The 22,673-nt window shown below is 40.8% G+C and overlaps 1 protein-coding gene and 1 pseudogene across 1 annotated transcript in view; one reads left to right on the top strand and one right to left on the bottom strand.

Annotated features, from left to right (window-relative positions):
• The window catches only part of LOC146642803 (NACHT, LRR and PYD domains-containing protein 3-like), a 325,246-nt gene that overhangs the window by 175,681 nt on the left and 126,892 nt on the right, over nt 1-22,673 (bottom strand). The gene's annotated exons all lie outside the window — the stretch shown is intronic.
• Nucleotides 120-4,283, top strand: LOC146642808 (uncharacterized; annotated as a pseudogene).

The raw sequence follows: 22,673 nt of genomic DNA, 5'->3' as shown, positions 1-22,673 counted from the left end.
TTTTCTGGATTATGGTCTGCAATAATGTTAGGTAAGCCATTTTAAAGTAGACAAGTAATTAGTTTATAAAATGAAATTACACATCCAAAGGTGACCTTGGAAGACATGGCACTGGGAAAATGTATGAGCAGTACCACAACAAATACAATGCCTTAAGAAAGATCAAGAGACAAGTAAGACACATGATTTTTAGTATATATACATATTTGTGTGGTGTGATTGAGAAACGGCGGGTCCAGAGGAGTCATCTGTATTGCAGATCATACAACATTGCACACAACAACAATGTGTATCTTTAAAAAAAAATCACATTTAATGATTTCTTAATTTGATTTTTCAGAATATTACTGAGAATAATAAAACGCAGGGGATAATGGAGAAGAGCCAGTGGGATCTGAAACATATCCGTCTACATTCGGGAAGGCTCACCAGGCTGGATGACTTTGTTGTCCAGTATCAAATCAGTCACACAGCGCTGCTGAAGGAGTACGAAGACTCAAAAAGAATGCTTCAAAGAAAGGTTTGCAAAATGACTGGCTGATGTCCATCAATGCTTTGCCGTTTCAAAATGGAACATTAAAAAAAAGTCTTCTTGATGTGGTGGGATATTGAGGTGCCCCACGTTGTGATGTTATAGCTTGGTTGCACCTGTGTGTCTTACTGGACATTTTTGTGTGTTTTGGTTTATTGTAAATTAAGGAAAATGTTGTCACAGCATTTCACTTGTAATTCCTAAACAATGTTCAATGACTCATATTTTTGGTTCAGAAATTTAGAGTGGACAAAGAAAAATGGAAGGAACGTCGCCAAAAAAAGAAGAGGAGATATGTAACAGTACTCCGCAAGCCATTTCCTTTCAGGAGATCTTCAAAGATGGTATAAAATGTTGCGCAAATTTATCGTTCATATATAAAGACCAATATTTTGCATAACATTTTTTGTATTTCTTGTACACGATATTTATATAGGTTGCTTCCTCTATGGCCCCGAGTTCCCCTGTGCAGACTGGTAGAGTTGAGGATGTTACCTTGGAAACTCCAGAATTCCAGGTAGGATTGACAACTGCTAACATAAAGGATTCATCAAAGTAATAGTAATGCCTTCTTTTTCCATAGAAGATCCTTTCCATGACACAGTAATCAGTCATGGACACGTGTATGAAGGGCAAATCTTATTTATTTACATGTTGATATTCATGTTCAACTCATTCGATGTGAATATCCAGGATTTTGGTTGACTAGTTGTAACCTTAACTGACACACCCCCACTCCCCTCCCTCCAGAATTCCTAGGTAACAACCTAATATACATATCTTCCACTTCCAGCATTTGACTGCTCTCCGGCTTTTAAAGGTAGAACGGTAGAAGCCTGGGACTCCTAGTGTTAAGTGGGAGGCACCAAAATTCAAAATGAATGCAGTGATTACATGGTAAATTTTGGGAATAACTAAATAAATAAATATTTTTTCCTCAGTAGAAACTGAATGGGAAAAAGCATTCGGGAACATAGTTAGAGTATGGGAAAATTAACTTTGCAAGTGTTGCCATTACAGCTTTGAGTTTATATAGTTACCAGTGCTCAAGGGTGGCTGTAGCTCAGGTGGTAGAGCAGGTCATCTACTGATTTGAAGGTTGCTGGTTTGATTACTGGCTTCTCCTAGTCTGCATACCAAAAATCCAAGATACTAACCATAAATTGCTCTCCAGTGCATCCATCGATTGTGTGTGAATGTTACTTAGAACACACTTAGAAAAATCTGCTTGGGTGAATGCACAAGTTGTGTAAATCGCTTTGAGTGCTCAGAAGAGTAGAAAAGCGCTTTATAAGAACCAGTTCATTTACCATTCAAGACTTGGAGTGATACATTTTGAATGAATTTTCCAAAGACATATTGTTAATAACAGTCCATAAACCTTTGTTAGAAATAACAAAATCATGTCCAATAGCTGGTAAGATCGTATGTTAAGTGTGTTTTTCTTTAATGAGGAGGTCCTGTCTTTGTGGAAGAAAAGAGACACAGAGGTTGTGGTTTCTGTGCTTCCCTCAACAAACCATGGTACGTCCATAATTATCCGCCACAGTGATTTGCGAACCCTTCGACCACACCTGTGGCTAACAGGCGAGGTATATCAATGATTAATTTAAGCACTCATAACCACAATAATTCGAATGTGTAATGTAATTCAATTAAAAGGACATTATCATGTAATTATTTATCATTAACACAATTTAAATTATATAAATTACATAGCTTTGTGTTTATGAAAATTCTTTACGTAGGTAATTGAAGGGCTTTTTCATTGTCTGGCAAAAAAGGAGCAAAAGGGGATCTACATTATGAACCATTACACAGCGGGCTTGATTTTCTTTGGTGATCGGACACAGCTTTCTCGCCAAAGCTTGCGGAACGTAAGATGACTGTCCAATGTCCATATAATTATGTTCAAATACATTTAGAAAGAATTACTGATTGAATGCTAATAGAATTCCACAAACTGTAAGAAATACATAAATGTTTTCTGACAGGTAAACTTCGATCAGTAGCAGGCCATTGTCACGTTTGTTAACATTAAAAATGTACACTGGAAGTTTCTGGTAAGCAACAAGATTATAACTTTAAAGCCTGTGTATTTTTTTAATGACGATATATTAATATTGTTTTAATGATTTATCTTTGCTACAGTTCATCAATGCAGTGAATCACACTGTTTATCTCCTTGATCCTGCCCCAAGTTCATCAGAGGAGGAAGACTCTAAACTCGCTGCACGTAAATTCAGGTACTTAGGCTTCAACACATTTTGTTATATGCAAATAGGCTTTACAAGTTAGTTTACTACAACTGCATTTTTGTAGAAGCTTTTTGTACCTGGCCCCACAATGCGTGTTTCTCTGTTGGCATCCTCTTGGCCAGGTCTCATTTGCAAAATAAATCAGTACGGTTATTATAAAAATTATCAGGTGAACAAATTATTAAGACAATAATTCTGATGGCAAAAGAGCCAAACGAGACAGGCCAAAAAATAAATAAATAAAAAAATAAATAAAATTCTCTTTAATTCTGTAAAATATCTTTTTTTTTTAAATTAGGAAATATGACATATACCAAATTGTATTCTGCTTTGTAATAATGTGCAGTGATTACTTAAAAATGAGGAGAACCCGCCACGCAAAAACAGAATGGGTCGACATTAAATGGAAGGGAGGTGTCTTGACCCATCCAGTGCAGAAGGATGGCTTCAGCTGTGGAGTATTAGTGGTGATGGTAAGTGATGATAATATACATTTGTATATAATTTCTTACTTGTTTGCCATGCCATCATGCCATGGTCAGAAGAATATCCACATCCATAACAGTAGCTGTAATAGATATGAATACATCTTAATTCTAAATTTCACAGTATACTGCACAAATTAAGTATATGGTTAATACTTTGGTGCCCTAAGTCATGCAGATTTTGTGACATACTCTTTTTAGGATTTGCAAATATTAAGGCTGCACAGCGATTGCAGATAGTACTTATACTTTAAAGAGAGCAAGTCACCGTAGGGAATTATTTCCTGTGTCATAATGGTGCATTATCAGTAATCTCATTCTCTCACTGAGCACGCTCTGGTGAATGGCTAGCACATCATGATGCAGGTGGTATGTATTGTCCAGCATTGTGGTTAACTTGGAAAACATCCACATCTCTGACAGCACCTTACGAGACTGTAGGGCCACCCTGTGGACTCACTTTATTGAGTCTCTGTGGCACTAGCATAACACAGGTTGCGACTCTCCACAACATTTTTATAGAATGTACTGAGTATTGCCCAACAGATGTTAAAAGAAGTCAGCTGCCCACACATTGGAAGCAGACTATATCTAATAACTAGTAACTAGAGATGTTCCCTATTTCAGTTATTCATCAGCTTAAAAGAATATACATGGCTCTGGCCCTTACTGTAGAGTGGAGTGTTATTTTTAACCCTGTCCATTTTGTTCTCTATGTTTACAAGGTATATCACATAGTTATTCATCCACGATGTCCATTTCAACAACTGAGTGTTAGAAGTTACCTGGTGTTCATAAAGACTTAAATCTATTTATTGCTCTTTGTTTTTCATACTGTTTATGCAAGATTATAAACATCAGAAATTTTATATTGAGCAGAATTGTGTTTTTTTTTTCACAATTAAAATTTTGAGTATTTCTCGGTAGATGTCACGGGCAGTGATGAAAGTATTTCCAGATTTTCCCGTCATGAAATTAAAAACATCAAAAGAGAAAATGGCAGAGTAAAGAAAATTGATGGCTGTGGAGATACTACAAGCATCAGGTTGGTTTGGGGGTGAATAAGAGAGAAAATGTGTGTGTGTGTATATGTATTTTGAATGTATATGTGTGCGTGTGTAGATTGAAATGTATTATTCTGTTAGTAGTATTATTATAGTGCACAATGGCACTTTATGCTGTGGTCTAATCGATAGAAATTTTTAAGTACACAGTTTAACATATGCATGAATTGGCCTTCAATTAAAAATGTCTATCTAATGTGTTTTGATCCTGTATTTTAGTTTTTGACACTAACAGCAACTGTGCCATGTGTTCGCTGACCAAGCCACATGGATCAGGACCTTCAATGATGAACTGGGTGAGTTGGAGGGTATTTGAATTTCTCAAAAATGTGTAAAAGTCTTTGAGTATAAATGGTTTTTTTTTTTGCTTTGTCTGTTTAATTTTAAATAGATACAATGTGACAACTGTCAAAGATGGTACCATGAACAGTGCCTTGACATGACCAACAATGACTTTAAAAAAGCAAAGGAAGAAGCGTGGAATTGTCTCCTGTGCTGTTAAACCACAGACTTATTGGATGCTTGTGTCAAAATATTTGAAGACGTACTCTGTTGTCTCCACCAAAGTGATAATTTGAGCAACATAATACGGTGAAACGTTTTCATACATATTTCATTCACATTTCCGTGATGTTGTCATTTACCTTTAAAGCACCTTTAATGTTATCATGACTGCACCTTTTGGAATTTACAATTTACTCTCCTTGTATTGAGCTGTTTTCTGGGTTTTGTTTTCCAAGATAAACAGATTTACCTATGTTACTTTTATGAAAATAGTTATATTCATAACATTACAAATACAAAGAAAAGATTGTGTCATTAATATGTAAAGACAAGAAATCCACTTCAGTAAATTTTAATAAATAAAATCAGAATGACTTTATATTGATATGGTATCACTGTGGGGCTGTATACTGTTGGTCTAAAGTGGAATTACCCTGTGGAAACAGGAATTTTCCATTTTAGAGCATTTTGAAATCACTGAAAGGTAGGTCAATTATGGACAATTTGAAAACTCTTTTATTTTGGAAGGCATAATCAGAATGACTTGATATTGATATGGTATCACTGTGGGGCTGTATACTGTTGATCTAAGGTAGAATCACCCTGTGGAAACAGGAATCTTCCATTTTAGAGCATTTTGAAATCAATGAAAGTTAGGTCAATTATGGACAATTTGAAAGGGCTTTTGTTTTTGAAAGCAAAATCAGAATGACTTGATATTGATATGGTATCACTGTGGGGTTGTATACTGTTGATCTAAAGTGGAATTACCCTGTCGAAACAAGAATTTTTCATTTTAGAGCATCGGTCACTCAGGCACAGCTGGCTGCCGGCGGAGCTCACGGGCGCGTCACTGCAACTCCCCCTGGCTTCTGCTCCGCGGCTGCTGAGTGAGCCCTCATCTGGGACTGTCCTCAGCTCTTTCCGGGACAGTGGCGCGGCTGCCCCTCTGTTGGTCTTCCTTGGTCTCTTGTGTTCTGGGGGCCTCTGGATGTCTGGAGTTTTGATCTCCTCCATACCTGCTTCATGCCCTGGAGGACGGGGCTGTGGCCCCCCCACACCCTCTAGCAGATCATTACATGAAGGAACCTTTTAAAAAACAAAAAACAAGCGCGTCCATGCTCACAGGTGTACACACGGGTGATCACACCCACAAACTACACCCTTTTTGGCTCCTACCTCAAAGCACACTGTGTTCTGTTGATCTTATGTGCTGCACAATAATGTTTAACATTTAGTATTTACTGTCATATTCCCATATATCATTGTGATGTTGTTTATTCTATTACTCTTGTTCTCTTCTGCTTGCTTTCTTTTTTCTTTCTCAGCAGGTGATCCAGGTGATTGATATATGCATTTTTTTTTCTTTCTCTGCCCGTTCTGTTGGTTTTTATCTTTTGCCCTTCTCCCCCGTCCCTCTTCTCAGCTGTTTCTCTTTCCCTCTTTCTTTCTCCCCTTCTTTCCTCCATTCAAGTCTGTCCCGTATTCAGTAAGTGAAAATAAAATAAACAATAAAAGGTGAATCAAATGGACCATTACGGCAAGGCTGGGATGGTCAGTTTGGTAAAGTAAATCCGTTGGGCATCTTTCTTTGCCTTTAGACAACAATTCTGATGAAAAAGAGCCAAACGGGACAGGCCAAAAAAAAAAAAAAAGGAAATACGACTTTTGCTTTTAAGAGCATTATGAAGTCATTGAAAGAGTAGTTCAAAAATGAAGATTCACAGGGCTTTTACTTTGAAATCCAAAATAAGATGGCCTTGATAGTGACAGGGCACAATTAGGGTACAAGGCTGTGTCATATAGATCGTTCATTAGAGTTTGTAAAATAAAAAAAAGCCTAAATTATATGTTATTATGTTCTTAACATATCTGTTAATTCACTCGAAGTTGGCTTTTATTTTGAAATCCGGTTTCCACATCCATTCCCGTAATACTTTGAATACGCAAAAACAAACTCGAGGCTGGCTTGACTGCAAGTCTCGAATTGGAGGCTGGCTTGACACCAGTAATGCAGCCTGACTCAATCCTAGATGTTCAGCACACAGAGACACAGAGGTACCGTTTAAAGTTTAGTGTTAACCTGAGTCACTGATCATTTGCAGTATTACAGAGTCTGGCAGTCTTTGCATGATGCACACTACACTGTACGTTTCTAGCTGACTCTCAGGTGTGACAGGTGTGCCAGCAGGAAAGAGTAATAATAACCTGCATCCTGAGGTTTGTCATGCAGGATTAAAGGAGCCAGGCTTTGTTCACACAGCTAGGATTGTATTTTACACTAACCCTGGGTGAGTGTAAGTATCATACAGTTTAAACGAAGCACTGAAACTTGCACATATTTATTACAGATGCACTGAAGCTAATCGAGATATTTGCTGTCAGTCTGTGGCTGCGATTAAACACTTTACTGAAAACTTTATTAACTAGTAACTTCATCAGTCATGACAGAAGCTAATATTTCTGTGCTAACATCGTTTAAACAGTAACAGCTTTCCTCTAATATAAGCTAACGTTTACACCGTAACTTTAAGCTAGCACCATAAAGACGGTAAAACACGTAATAATATCTACAAATGCATCTTAAAGCTGTTATATTAGCACTCGGTGTATTACTAAGATAACCACATTAACATTACTGACACTCGCTGACTTTTAACCCTTTAAGACCTACCATAGAACCAAGTCCGCCAGAGCTTATATTATATTTTTACATGCTGTGGAGCCATTTTTGGGAGCATTTCAAGTTGCTATACATCAATACAAACATTATAGCCCAGATTTTAATAATATGTATTCATTAAGTGCATAGTAATTACATAAATTGCAAAAAAGTGCAATAAACTACAAAAAAATTGAAAATCGTTTTTGATTTTTTAACATATATTTGTAGTTAGAGAAATTTAAGAGGCTTATCCCTCAAAACTGTAAATACAAAAAAGTTGCACAAAATAGTTTCCCACCACAGGAAATTTATTTTGAGTGTCTTCGTAGTTTTATTTTTGAAATACACCAATTTTTATACACTGCAGGAAAAACGAAAATAAATATTATACTGCAAATTTGCAAAAAAGCAGCATATGCATCAAAATAACCTATTTCCAGCAGTGCAATATGAGTCCTAAGCATCCCAGAAACGACACAGAAAGTCATAAAGTCAAAGATAACTTTTAAAAAGACCAGTATAGGCCCTGAGGCCCTGATCGCAAAAAAGACTACATTTCCGCGAAAATGACGTCACTTCCGGTTTCGGGCAGGTAATGGCGGAAATGCAAAAGTTCGCGCTGACGTCTATTCCAACGTAGGAAGTGTTATGGACAGCTGATCGGATCGGTAAAGCGTGTTTCTGGAATATTATGTTTTTGTTCCTGCAAGCGCTTTTTATGCAGTTTTTGCAAAGCTTTATGTGGAAGGAAACCGTGACCTAGGACAAGCTGATGGCATAAGATGTAAGTACAACTCCTCCGGTTTCATATGCAAAAAAAATATTTGCGCTAGCTTACGTGGTTGCAGTGCTACTGGGATTTAAAAATAGTTACGCATAACAGAGCGTTCCCGCTCCGATCGGCTCTAAAGGGTTAATAGTCATTCTATAAATGCTGTCCGTTTAAATGGTTTTACCTGTACACACTGCATATCCACCGGATTCCAGCCAGAGTGGATTCTGGAGTCCACGCTCCTGTTAGTGATCCTCCATCTGGATGGATGAGAACAACCTTCTGAACAATCTAGCAGGAGATGGCCCATATCTATGGGACTGATTTGTGCTAATAACGCCGATTGTATGGACTGATAACAGCCGAAGCGGGTGATTAAAGTCACCCAGTAGCTAGCTGTGCCATTACCCAGCATACATCACTCCCTCCGTAAATGCAATAAACGATACAAAAGTATTGTTCTACCTGTTTTTCAGGTAGTTGTTTACATTATATAATTTGTTGTGTTCTGTATACGTCACTACAATGTGATTTGGAAAATGTCTAAATATACCGACAACAGGCACTTCCGCAGCAATCTCTTCAATCGGAGGACCCTTCACGTCAATTCCCGACGCGAGGGGGGTACCCTGCGCGTCCATAAGTGAAGCAGAGGGAGCCTGACCATGCGTCACACGTTTGACGAGTTGGGAGTGAGAACGTGTTGTTCATCCACATGTAAACGGCGTTTCGAATCACCGAAAACTGAGATTTTTTTAAAACTCCTTTTTTGTGTTTACGTGTAGACGAGGAATACAGAGTTGGTCACGCAACGTCAAAGATATGTGCCTTTTTTTCACGTCACGTGCGCGCATTATTTTTTACATGAGATGAATTGCAGAATGGCAGATAGAGACAAAATACTGTTAATCTGACTATCTGCAGGTTTTACACGCTTACATACACACATGCAGTTACTGTCCCTCCATTTACAAAGGCAGAGGCGTCACGGTGTGATTATCTTCCCTTTGGTTTCACCTGCACAAGTGCCGAGGTAGGTATTGATAGCAATGTTGAATATTATTACACAGGAAAAAACAACTACATGTAAAATATGCTTCACCATATTTTCTAGTCTTTGGCTTAGAATGAAGTTGATTTGGAAACATATTCAGCGATGCTTCATCTCCTGCTTTGCGTTTCTGTGGGTGCGCCCAATTTCTGTGGGCACAAAGTGTTAAGTGTGAAACAGGGCAGATCTGTCGTGGTCCTGAGTCATTGACCCAGTGTTTTGAGTTTGTTGGTATTATTTTCCAGTTTCTGCTGTTTTGTATTTGTTCTTAGGGTTTGAGTTGTGTGTTTAGTGTTTCTATTGTCCCTACCTGTGTCTTTCCTCTGTGTTCTGTTCGTGTCCCCAAGTTGGTATTGTGAAACAGCCTGTGAGTTTCCTGTTTTACTTTGTAGGTTTGTGTCTCGTTATGCCCATTAGTTCCAGCTGTGTCCCCTCCTGTCTGCCTGTGCTCCTCGTCGCATCGTCTGTGTTACACTCACCTCTTCCAGGCTCGCACGCTCACTCCTCTTCAGCCACTCACCCTCACACCGTTACACTCTCATGCCAATCCAGCAACAGGCAATCCACACAGGGTCAGGGACGCGTCCAGGAAATCTAGGTACAGGAAAGAACAGGTCAGGAACTGTAATGAACAGTACTGAGAATCAACTCAATGATTTAGCACAAACTGAGAAGACTCAACAAATCACCAACCTGTGGCCTAGAGTGTCCTGGTGCCACGTGCACTTATGGACACTCTTATGTTCGAACATGGTGTTCGTTATGGCCAAGCTGTGGTTTGCACAGAAGTTCAATAACAAAACACCACTCGGGTTCAGGTCCTGGGGTCCATTCCTCCCAATCACGCCCCTCCAGCTTTCACTGTTGTTGCCCACATGAGCATTTAAGTCTCCCAGTAGAACCCTCCAGTGTCCCACCCAGGGACTCCAAGAAGGCTGGGTACTCTGAACCCCAACCCGGAGGCACAGATAACAAACCCTCTCATCCACTGGGAGAAACCCCAACATACAGGCAGCAAGCTGAAGGGACACCAGGATACCCACCCCAGGCCGCCGCCTCTCACCAGGGGCAACTCCAGACTGAGACAGAGTCCAGCCCCTCTCCAGGAGGCTGGTTCCAGAGCCCAAGCCGTGTGTTGAGGTGAGCCTGACTATATCTAACCGGTTCCTCTCAACCTCACGCACTAACTCAGCCTCCTTCCCCACCAGAGAGGTGACATTCAATGTCCCAATTGCCAGTCTTGGGGTTTGGTTCGCTCCTGGACGGCGCTCACAATGCACCCAACACACATTAGTTGGTATCAAATGAGCACAACTCATCATTAATCCCACTCCATGGTCCTTAGGGTGGCACAGTTGCTTCACTCTCTCCTCTTATTCCATTAGAAAGCATTCTGTATGTCCCTAATATAACTGAGAACTTCAATAAAATCTCTGAATCTAACAATATAAAAATGGCACTGAGTCTGTGTCTGCATTTGTGTGACATTAATGTTCCACTTTAAGTTGGAGGTTTTGACTCCCACTTTTAACTCCTTCTCTTAATGTGGACGATCATACAGCTGGCTTCTTGAAAGGGGGGTGGGTGGGGGGCACACTACAGCCAAACTACACAACAGGACAAATGAAAAGAACAATCACAACTTCTCCTGTATCAGTGTGTTGCAGTGATTGTTTAGTTTTACTATCACTCAGTGTTTCTCATCAAAGGCAGTGCAACTGTCTGTGATACTGTGGCACTCTGTCAAGATTGTTGCACATTTGTGTCTCCTTTATAAAGTCAAACAGGATTTTGAATTGTCTGACATTTGCACGGGAATCTGGAGGAGGGAGACGGGCCTTCTTCAGTTTCCTAAGAAACTGTAGTAACTCTAACTCTACTCTAAGAGAGAGATCCACTAATGCCTCGCACCAACACAAACTGGGTTCTGGAGTCAAAGAGCTGTTAGTGTTTACAAATCGAGCGCAGCGACAGGATTGTGTGTCAGAGACAGAATCTCAAAGATTTTTGTGGCCCTGATGAAGACCCAATTCTGGACATTCAAACTGTGTTATGAATGTTTTTAACATCTACAGATCATTATCCAGATATTTAATACAAATAAGCATGTCTTATTTTTGTGTTTTATAGATTTGAACTCACATCTCCTGTGTTTAGAAAACAGCAGAACTTTTGTAATTGGCCCAAAAAACGAACCATGTCTGTAAGCGCTGTTTTGAGCCTTTTAGCAAATCTTGCCCTAAACAGCCTGTTGCTGTTACAAAACAGAGGAAACATAGTGGAGTCTAATTGTTGCACCGTGGAGCTCAGCTGAACTCAGTTCTGGGAGTTGAAATCAACAGAAAGTGTTTCATTTGACACTGAAACAGTTTCTTTTCCATCCATGAAGGAAGCTTTTGTATTTCACTCAGCAAAATATACAGTCTGGACTGCACAACATTTCAGACTGCATGTGATCTGTGCACAAAAACATCGAGCTTCATGGACACACGCAGGTCCTGCTCCACTTCCTGCTGTTGCCATGGCTTTGCTCTCGTCTTGCATTCAGTCTAATTACAGCTTCTTATTCAAACTCTGCACGTCACTAATTCCTGGTCTCTCCTTGTTGAATACTTTTTATCTTCAGCTGTCCTTGAAATCATTGAAAATCATACAGTTATGTCTATAAGACTTTGGAGAGAAACAACTTTCTCTAACTTTGGTTCTGTAAATTACAACAATGAATTTGAAATGATACAACTCAGATGTAGTTTCAGCTTTAATTCAGTGGGTTGCATTAAAATGTGAGGAACTAAAGCATTTTTTAGAATTATCCTATGGAGCCCCGCAGGATGTGCTGTATCAAGCATGCACCGGGACGAAGGAAAGACGGGTGGACTTCCTGGTGGAGCTTGCAAGAGAGCTGGCTCACTCTCATGTAGCTGGGAAGAAGGCAAGAAAAGAACAGTTGCTTCGGACACAACCCTCCACACCGAGCCCTGGAAAAAGAGCCATGTGTCAGGTCAAACACAAATGCAAGAACAATCATGCCACTGTGCGATGTGTTCACTGCTACAGATACACATGTGGTAAATGCAGACTACAGATACCATGGCAGTGCCAGGATTGTGAGTGATTGCTGAAAATGTTGAAATGTACTTGTTAGGTATTTTAGTACCATGGTAGCATTTACTGGATATTGTTTTATAGTGACATTATACAGGAAAACTCTGTCATTCAATAAGGCCCCTTTGTTTTAGTTATTTTTCTCTTTGACCCAAGAATTGATGTGTGAGAATCACAGGCTGGTACAAGGTTGAAATACCACAGAGATCACTCCCTCAGCTACATTAGTTTCTTAATCTTTTAGACGCCTGTTGAAGGCCAAATGGTTTGTTTCAGATTTCACTAATGTAAGAACTCTTTGTTTTGTGCCTTGAAAATATGTCGCTGAGATAATCACAATTGTAGCTGAACTGATAAACTACACAAAGGATGCTTCTTCACCCAAGGGCAGGAAGACGCTCCCTTATCTTGGTCTGTACTGGTTTAAACTGATAAATCTGCTGTCTCATGAATTTTACCCTCTATATAAACTGTTGTACTTGTGAATAAAGTTGAGTCAATTTGGGAAGACAATCTGAAGCAGTCTCTGTTTTCTTGTTCTCCCAAGCTGCTCCCGAGCTCGTACTAACACGCTGAATGGCATACTTGAATATTACTTGAGAATATATTTGACTGTGTTACAGACTAAGGGACATTCTCTGCTGATAGGTGAAGGTACATTCTCTGCTGATAGACGTCCACGCCTCGAAGGAAGTCGATCCACGGATTAGGCCCTGGAAACCGTTTCCTTCAGTACTCACTCACTTTTTATTATTATTTGTAAATATGTGTACAAATGGTTGGTTTTTTTGTACTGTTTTTATCAATAAATCTCAGCAACAAAGGACATACACCCATGTGTGTTGATTTCTCCCTAAGATGGCAAACTGAAACACAAGTTTCCTTGTGGCTCAGGAAACTAACCACTCCAAGTTGGTGACTTTTGGAGATTTCTTTTCCTGGATGATTGAGAATGCATCAAGACGAACACAAAAGGAAGTTCACCGCTTTTAGCAGCTCCCCCCCAGACAAACAAAGAGGCAGTTGGCAGTTAGAAATCAGCAATCATTCACACACCCCCACTCCCCTCCAGAATTCTCAGGTAACAGCCTAATTTACATATGAATGACTAGCCAATTTAGCTTCCACTTGGCTGAAGCTAAAGCCTAGCTAAAAGCCTACCAGCCATTTGGCAACTCAGCCCATCACACGTCCACGTCTCTCCTTGTTTCGTCTTTTATTATGAAAGGGTTGTGTTTCCATGTTCAGTGTGTTTCATGTTGCTTCCCCTGTGGTGTCAGGTTCATTTGTGTCAGCTGTGTTTCCACTTCCCTCCTTTCTCTTCTGTGTATTTAAGTCCGCTGTCTTCCTCTGGGCAGTGTTGGTGCGTTTTCCTCCGTTCACGTTATTCCGGGTTTCAGGTTATCTCCTGATTCTGTTTAGGTCCATGTTCATGTTCATGTTTTTTCATCAGAGTTTCTCGCATGCACCTCCTCGGATTCATGTTCATGTTTTTCTTGTCATAGTTGTCATAGTCATACCGAGTTATTCCCAGGATAGGTTTTAGTTTTAGTTTCCGCTCCTGTTTGCTGGGCCTTGTTTTGTGTTCGTGTTTTTCAACCTAATAAATGGTTTGTTTTTTTGTTAAGATTCAGTTCCATCTCTCCCTTGTCTGCTTCCGGGTTCATATTGCAATCACATCAGCCACAGTGACAATAAACTTATTTTGATTTTTAACTTTCTTTATTTTTTCAACAATATTATGTATATATAAACATTTTGCATCTTACAATATAAAGCCTGGATCCTGCACATATGGCACTTTGAACTTGAACTGTGTTGTCTGTTTATTGGAGATTGTACTACTTGAATTCATTATCCTGGTGATATAACACATTAATTCTCCATTTGGAATCAATATAGTATATAATACAGTATCTGTCTATCTATCTATATAGCTATTGAATTGAACTGGACTGAATGGAAGAGAATTAAATAATGGATTTCATGTTCATGTTTATCTATGTTGTAACAGTGACGACTTGAGACATCTGTTTGGCCGTATATGAAGAGAATTAAATAAAATTTAAATGAAAATGATATTAACTGTATTTATACATTTTATATTTTTGGATGAGACACTGTCAGTGTGCTGTTATATAACTCAGGTATTTTTAAGGCCTGACTGGTGGCATTGGTGCCCATTGCTTTACTGTGCTGTTGGATGTGTATGTGGGCTATCCCTTGTACCTGACATTTGATTGGGCATCACTGTGTTGCTATGGTATGATCCTGGTAGTTGTTGTTAATAAAACAATAACAAATTCAAATTCAAACATTGCTGCATTCTTCTGTCACTGAGGATTCCAAACCTGTACTCAGTCTCCTCATTACTTTGGTATTGAACAGACAAACTTTGGAGCTCCTGCAAACTTTATGCACAAACTGCAAATATTTTACACAAATCTGCGACTGACAACAAGCACAGAGACTTCAAACAATCACTGAAGTAAGGACTGAAAGATTTACTTTTAAACAATAATGATTAAGACCTTTTTCGTAAGGTTGTTTTCCCTTGATTGCCAGCTGTTACTGTTTTTATCTTCATATCTTTCATATTTGTCCACCTAAACAATGCTTTAATGATACAGTTTGAGAAGTTTGATATGAATTTATCCAACTGACTTGAAACTGAAACTGACAACTGTCCTGTAATCTTACACAGAGAAACCAAATCCTGAGTCTTTGCCTTGACAGACGCCTAAAATGGCTCGAGCTGTGGTAAGTTACCCTTCACTGTGTCTGTTTCTAAACATTAAATCGTGTGAATTTTTAAAGAAAAATCCAACAACAACAATAATAATATGTAACAGAGCAAAACGTCAGATGACTTAAATGTTCCTCTGCAACACAAAGTCAAAGTCTGCCTCCTCCACAGGCAAAGGAGAAGCTCCCACGCTCATCCAGTGCAGACTGTTGTGCTCTGGACAATGAAGTTCCCGCTTTCATGTTCCGACCTATCAGCGCACCTGCATGTGAGCTCCTAAGTCCACCACCTGCTGATGCCAGCTTTCATTCGAAGGACACAGACAAGATCATGCATCCAGATTTGAAAAACGATCGTTCATCCCTGGATGATGACGTGACGTTTTTCATGTGTCCTACTGATGTTCCTCTGCCTCCGAGACCTCCACCCACTGCAGAGGTAGGTCTCTGCAGAAAGCGCAGGTATTCTACTGCTTTTTCTGTTAATGATGAAGAGGAACATTTGATGCCCAAACGCATGAGGCTGATGAGTTGGGATGTCTCTAAGTCTCCAGCTGCTGAGAAGGAGTATGTTTGCTTTACTTGTCCTGAAGACAAGAGGTCTGAGTTACCTCTCAGCTCCCTCCAAGGCCATCCACCATCACAGGTCAATAATAATGACACTGACCAGTGTACCATTCTGCTGCCTCCTGAAATCCCAGTGCCTCCACCCACTGCAGAGGTAGGTCTCTGCAGAAAGCGCAGATATTCTACTGCTTTTTCTGTGGAGGATGAAGAGGAACATTTGATGCCCAAACGCATGAGGCTGATGAGTTCTGATGTTCCAGTTTCTTCAAATCCTCCACCTGCTGATGCCAGCTTCCATGCAAAGTACACTGACAAGATCATTAATCCAGATTTGAAAAACGATCATACATCCCTGGATGATGAAGTGACATTTTTCATGTGTCCTAGCGATGTTCCTCTGCCTCCGAGACCTCCACCCACTGCAGAGGTAGGTCTCTGCAGAAAGCGCAGATATTCTACTGCTTTTTCTGTTAATGATGAAGAGGAACATTTGATGCCCAAACGCATGAGGCTGATGAGTTGGGATGTCTCTAAGTCTCCAGCTGCTGAGAAGGAGTATGTTTGCTTTACGTGTCCTGAAGACAAGAGGTCTGAGTTACCTCTCAGCTCCCTCCAAGGCCATCCACCATCACAGGTCAATAATAATGACACTGACCAGTGTACCATTCTGCTGCCTCCTGAAATCCCAGTGCCTCCAAGTCCTGCCCCTGTTGGAGTTCTAGAAACTGTTGATTTTCCTTTTGTTGATAATTAAATACATGTTTGTGGTAATAAATACATTTTTGAGCAAATACGTGTTGAGATGATTTGGTTGATTATGATGGTTATAATTATCCAAACAGTATTATTCCTAATAAGATCTTTACTTTTTCTACTTATTTTCTCCATGACCTATTTTGATGTCTATTTTGACGATCCACTCATATCATGACAGTATGCTTATTCTCAGTAGAGTGTATAGCCACATGTGAACAAATAATAAATTAAAGTCACTCATTAACAACTTACCACATACGCCGGAGCTGAATTCAAGATGTAAGCAGACGTTTCACAGATATCTTGGTTGTCTTTCCATTTCCTACACTAACAGTATCCTGAGAATTGGCTTATAGAGCTGATATAAAGGTGAAATTTGATGACTTAATCGAAGCATCATCAGCTTAAATGCAAATGAATCCACTGTACTTGAGGTAACCTAACACTGACCATGAACGCCACAATCACTGTGCGCCAGTCCAACACAGTGCTTTACTGTGAACTCACCACAGTACTGCAAACTAAAGTGTTTATCTTCCAGTCCAATCCAATCCATCTTTATTGAGAAAGCACTTTAAAAAACCCAGGACAAAACCAAAGTGCTGTACAGTAAATGAGTTAAGAACAATAGAATAAAACATAACAGTAAAAAAATAAAACACATAATACATAAAAAATGTAAACAGCCCTATATTTCAAAACAAGATAAAACAGCAAAAATAAACTAAAAAACTCAAACTAAAAACCAACATCTTACAAGGTGTCAAAGGTCAGGGTGAAGAGATGAGTTTTCAGGAGTGATTTAAGAACAGGCAGAGAAGAAGCCTGTCTAATCTCTAAAGGCAGATCGTGTCACAGTTTCAGAGATGCTGCAGCAAAAGCACGATGTCCTCTAAGTTTACGCTCAGTCCTGGGAACATTCAGGAACAGCTGATCAGCTGACCTGAGACAGCGGGTGGGTTTATAAGACTGTGGCAGCTCAGAGAGTTAAGATGCAGCTAGGTCATGGAGAGCTTTAAGAGACATTAATACCAATAAGCTGCTAACATGATGTTGTATTTTATTTACATGTCTGTTTTAGCACTTTAACATTTGCATCTGTCTAACTGGCTAACCATGCAAGACTATTGTAAGCATTGCTCTGTAATAGTGCGACATTTTGGACCCCAGGAGGTCCTTCTGTATCTGCACGATGTTTGACCTGCAGTCTTTATAGCCGCCTATGTATATTCTTTTAAACCTTTTTATTGTTTTTAAATGATAGTTACGGACCAAATGTTAAACTATATAGTTGAATATATAGTTTAAGTGTTTCTCTAGATACAGAGAAAGGTTTTACATCAAAAGGTCATCTGTCTGCATATAAAACAGAAGCTTTCATGCAGATGCACTTCCTGTTTAGAGACTTTGAGGTTTAGGTAGTGACGGGGGTGATTTACTGAGCGTGTAAGTTTTCCTCCTGTCAACACACTCTACAATGCCGCCCACATGCCACTCCTGTCCAGTCTTGAAAGCAAAACATGTATGTATAGTATAAAATGGTGAAATGCTGATTTCCATGTTTCAATTGAATCACTTGATTGTAATCAATTGATTGCAGAGACTTTTGTCAAGACCCTATAGAATCAGAAGTCCCGTGAACATGCACTAATAAAAGCTGCAGTTGTAATAGGGGATAAAGTAGTGTGCACAATGTGTGTTTGGATAAGATGTCAGTAATGCATTCACATTAAAATCACAGGGTTTCTTTCTTTTTCTTATTTTTCTTACATATCATGTAAAAAAAACACTCCTGCAACATTTTTTTTTTTTTTTTTTTTTTTTTTCTAAATGACATCAGAAACAGCAGTATGCGACATTACGTGATGGCAGAGCTTCAGTTCATCCTTTGTCATTTTTTTTTTTTTTTTTTTTTTTTTTTTTAATAAATAGGACAGGGGGAATGAATGAGAGAAAGAGGGGGAGAGAAAGAAAGAAAACCAAAGGGGAGAAGAGACGGTGAGAAGGGGGGGGAAGAGAGAGAAAAAAAAAAAAGAACTCCTGGGTCACCTGTATGGAGAAAAAAAAAACAAACAAACAAAAAAAACAAACAGAGGAGACAGCAAACAACAAAGAGCAACATAATAATAGAGAAAACAAAGCACCATCACAATAAACTAGCTAGTCATAGATATCAATATTTACTAAATAATAAACGATATTGTGCAGCACGCAAGATAGACAGCGCACAGTGTGCTTTGAGGCAGCAGCCAAGAAAGCTTTAGTCCGTGTCTGTGAATACCCATGTGTGCATACCTGTGTGGATCAGCATGCTTGCATTCCAAAGGTTTCTCCATGTAATGATCTGCTAGGGAGTGTGGGGAGCCACAGCCCCCTCCTCCAGGGTGTGAAGCGGGTATGGAGGAGATCAAAACTCCAGACATCCAGAGGCCCCCAGAACACAAGAGACCATGGAAGACCAACAGAGGGGCAGCCGCGCCACTGTCCCGGAAAGAGCTGAGGAGAGTCCCAGATGAGGGCTCGCCCAGCAGCCGCGGAGCAGAAGTCAGGGGGAGTTGCAGTGACGCGCCCGTGAGCTCCGCCGGCCCCCAGCTGTGCCTGAGTGACCGAGCCCCAGGCCGAGAGGCCGGGGGCACCCCACCTCCAAAGGGGCCCGAGCGAGCCCCAGGCCCCAGGCCCCGACAAGCGGCCGCCAAGGAGTGAGCCGGTGTGTACCCGGACGCCCACCCCCAGACACAAAGAACCACCAACACACCGACACCTGAGGGAGTCCGCCACCGGCAGGGGAAGTGGTGGTGGGTGGAGATAGGCCTCCAAACCTTGGAGGGCCTGAGGTGTCCCCAGAGAGGTGGCGTCTGATACCCAACCTGACATATAGACACAGACATACAGGCACACACAGACACAAACATCCATTCCCACCCTCATGCTCTCATATGCACTTACTCCACACTCAACCAACGTGGAGACAGACATAAAGAGACGCTGTACACACAATCACACTCCCCAAGCGTACTCTACAAACCGGGTCTAGGTACCCTTGCCCCTGGAGGGGGGAATTGCACCCAGACCCAGGTGGTGTTACCCTTTTCCCTGCGGTGGGGAGAGGCAGACCACCCCGACTCCGCAGCAGCAGGGAGGCCCCACACCCCAGACCGCAGTCGGACGGCCAACTCCTCCTACTAGCCCTCCCGCTCCAGCAGGCCGCAGAGAATGCAGCCTCCTCTGCACCCTGGTGACATACCCCCACTCCAAGGCCCTGCATGTGTGGGTGGTTGTGGAGGAGCGGGAAGAGGGAGGCAGCTGGAGATGGGGAGGGAAGGATTGCAGAGACTTTTGTCAAGACCCTATAGAATCAGAAGTCCCGTGAACATGCACTAATAAAAGCTGCAGTTGTAATAAGGGATAAAGTGGTGTGCACAATGTGTGTTTGGATAAGATGTCAGTAATGCATTCACATTAAAATCACAGGGTTTCTTTCTTTTTCTTATTTTTCTTACATATCATGTAAAAAAAACACTCCTGCAGCATTTTTTCTCTGCCACAGATTTAGGAGAGGAAGAGTCCAGCATTTCAACACCTGTGCAAATGTTAGTTTATTTGATAGGTGCATCAGTAGTAATTATTTAAATTAGAGTTTTCAGCAGTGTTGTTGTATTTACAGCAAAGTGCCTGCAAAGTGTAAAAACTAATTAACTGATGATACTAGACCCTTAAAAGAGATAAACACCACTAGTCAAGTCATAATGGCTACTTACAAATACATAACCACTCAACACAACCCACACAGTGATCTAATGCACAAAAACAAAGGAGACTTAAACTGGCTGAATCAATTACTGTAAAGAAAACATGGAGGAAGGCTTCCTGTGGTGTCTGGCTGCAGTATAGGTCATAAACCTGCCTCCTGCATTACAGCAGACAGGTCAGGGGTCAAATGAAAAGCAAAATGTTTACCTCAGATAAGGGATGCACCGATACCACTTTTTTGGAAACGAGTACGAGTACGAGTACTTGCATTTCAGTACTCGCCGATACCGAGTACTTAATAAAAACATGATTTAAATTTACAGGTAACAGCTTTAGTCCTATAATTTAACAACAAACAAACAAGGGACTGGTTTGGAATTAAGAACATTTATTTAAAATAAAAGCATGTTGTATGCAACATATTACAGAATAAATAATTATAAAAAAATGTAAACAGTGACAGTGCAACTCAAGTATTTTTCAGTTTATTTTAAACTCTGCCGCTTTGGACAACACAAGGGGCATTAATAAACATCTTTGCCATTTAGTGCACAATATGTGAATAAACTAACAACATCCACCGACATAGAACTGTGGCAGTCAGTGCAACTGAGGTAGGTATTAACATCAAGTCTAAGATGACTCACTAAATGGAGAGAAACAGTGAGTGGCAGGGTTTTTTAAGAAAAGTAGCTTTTCTGCATCATCAGCAGTCAGACTGTTTCTGTTTTCATCTATAATGTGTGACACTGAGCTAAAAAGCCTTTCACTGTCCACACTGCTACATGGGGCTGAGAGCTATTTACAGGCTATTTTAGCCAAAGTGGGGAACCTGATTTTGTTGACACCCCAGTACTTCAGAGGACTGTCTTCACGAGGGCTTGGGGCCTCTCCGAGGTATGTGTCGAGCTCAATGGCAGCACCTGCTGCCAGCGGCAGCCTGGGCCTTGAGGAACAGTTTAGCAGGAGGTTCTGCAGCTTCTGCCCGACTCCCCTCTGCCTCACCTCTAGAAGCTCCTGCTTCAGGTGCAGCTTGGCCTCTGGAGCAGTGTTGGAGAAGAAGCGATCTTTATACCTGCACAAAATTCATAAATGTATTAATATGTGGAAAAATAGGACTGATGTCATGTAATACGTGCTGTTCCAGCGTGTCTGTACGTCCTGCTGCAGTCTCTTTATTGGCTGGTTGAGCTGTCCCTGAATGTCCTCGAGGCGGGAGTAGGCTAAGGCGTTTAAAATGTTTAAAATGCCCAACTATTTTCCGTCCCACTGCTTTAGCATCAGCTATGCTCCTCTGTGCTAATAAGCGTGGGTAAATAAGCGTGGGCAAACTCTTTGTACTCGTTGTCGTGTTGGGATTTTAGGTGCTTGATTAAATTACTTGTGTTAAATGCACTACCTTTAGAGCCTCCTCTGGACAATTTCGATGAGCACAATTTGCAGTCCGCCTTTGTTTTCGTGTCTTCGTTCACTTTGAAATAGTTCCACACGGCTGACTTGTCTCGCCTCGCCTTCTCCCAGCTCTGAGATGCAGCCGGGGCCTGGGGGCGGGCACTCGGCGCCTGTGATTAACCCCTTACATGCCGCTCAAACATAGACAGGTCTCAGACCGTGGTATCGGTCCTCGGTATCGGGGAACTTTTCACGAGTACTTTAGAAAATGTGGTATCGAGGCCGATACCAGATACCGGTATCGGTGCATCCCTACCTCAGATTAAATATTTCCCAAAGTAAATTGGACTGAACTGGCCAGTTAAATACACGAGGGGATACGAATAGAAAAAAAATATCTAAAAACAAAGAATGAAAACCAACTATTAATTTAATACTTAAGTCTGTGAAGGTTCTCAGTCATCCAGGTCATCGTAGTCTAAGGAGCTTGGAAGGAAAAGCGTCTGGACTTCTTGAGTTGCTTGAAGACGTTTCACCTCTCATCCGAGAAGCTTCTTCAGTTCTAAGGGTCAATGGTGGGGAGTCCCAGACTTAAAACCAGTGGGAGTTTCCCCCCAAAGAGGGACAAAGGACCCCTGATGATCCTCTACCTAATCACATGAGCCAAGGTGTGAAAGCGGGTGTGGGTCCTAATCAGCCAGGGTTTCGGGTGAGCTCATTGTGAAACCTGGCCCCACCTTATCATGTGATTTCCTGAGGTCAGATGGCCCAGGATGTAAATGGTCTGAGATCCCTTCCCAGACGCCTTAACATCCAGTGAAAACAACACATCATTTTCTCTCCAGTTACCCTCAGCAGTCCAACAGACCTCCAGCACCAGTAAAACATTAACCAGAAATTGTTTATGGGACATGTGTCGTTATTTATGTTTGTGGAAATGTGCATTAAAATTAAAATAAAGATGCTGGTGTCTGACGTTACTGACTTCCCAATTGTGTGGCTTCTGGTGTGGCCTTCACAATTCAAT

The sequence above is a fragment of the Rhamphochromis longiceps genome, linkage group LG23 (genome assembly GCF_057381845.1).
Source record: "Rhamphochromis longiceps isolate RC_006_pf linkage group LG23, R_longiceps_female_GT1.1, whole genome shotgun sequence".
Classification (NCBI taxonomy): Eukaryota; Metazoa; Chordata; class Actinopteri; order Cichliformes; family Cichlidae; genus Rhamphochromis; species Rhamphochromis longiceps.
This window is presented reverse-complemented; position numbering and strand designations above follow the sequence as displayed.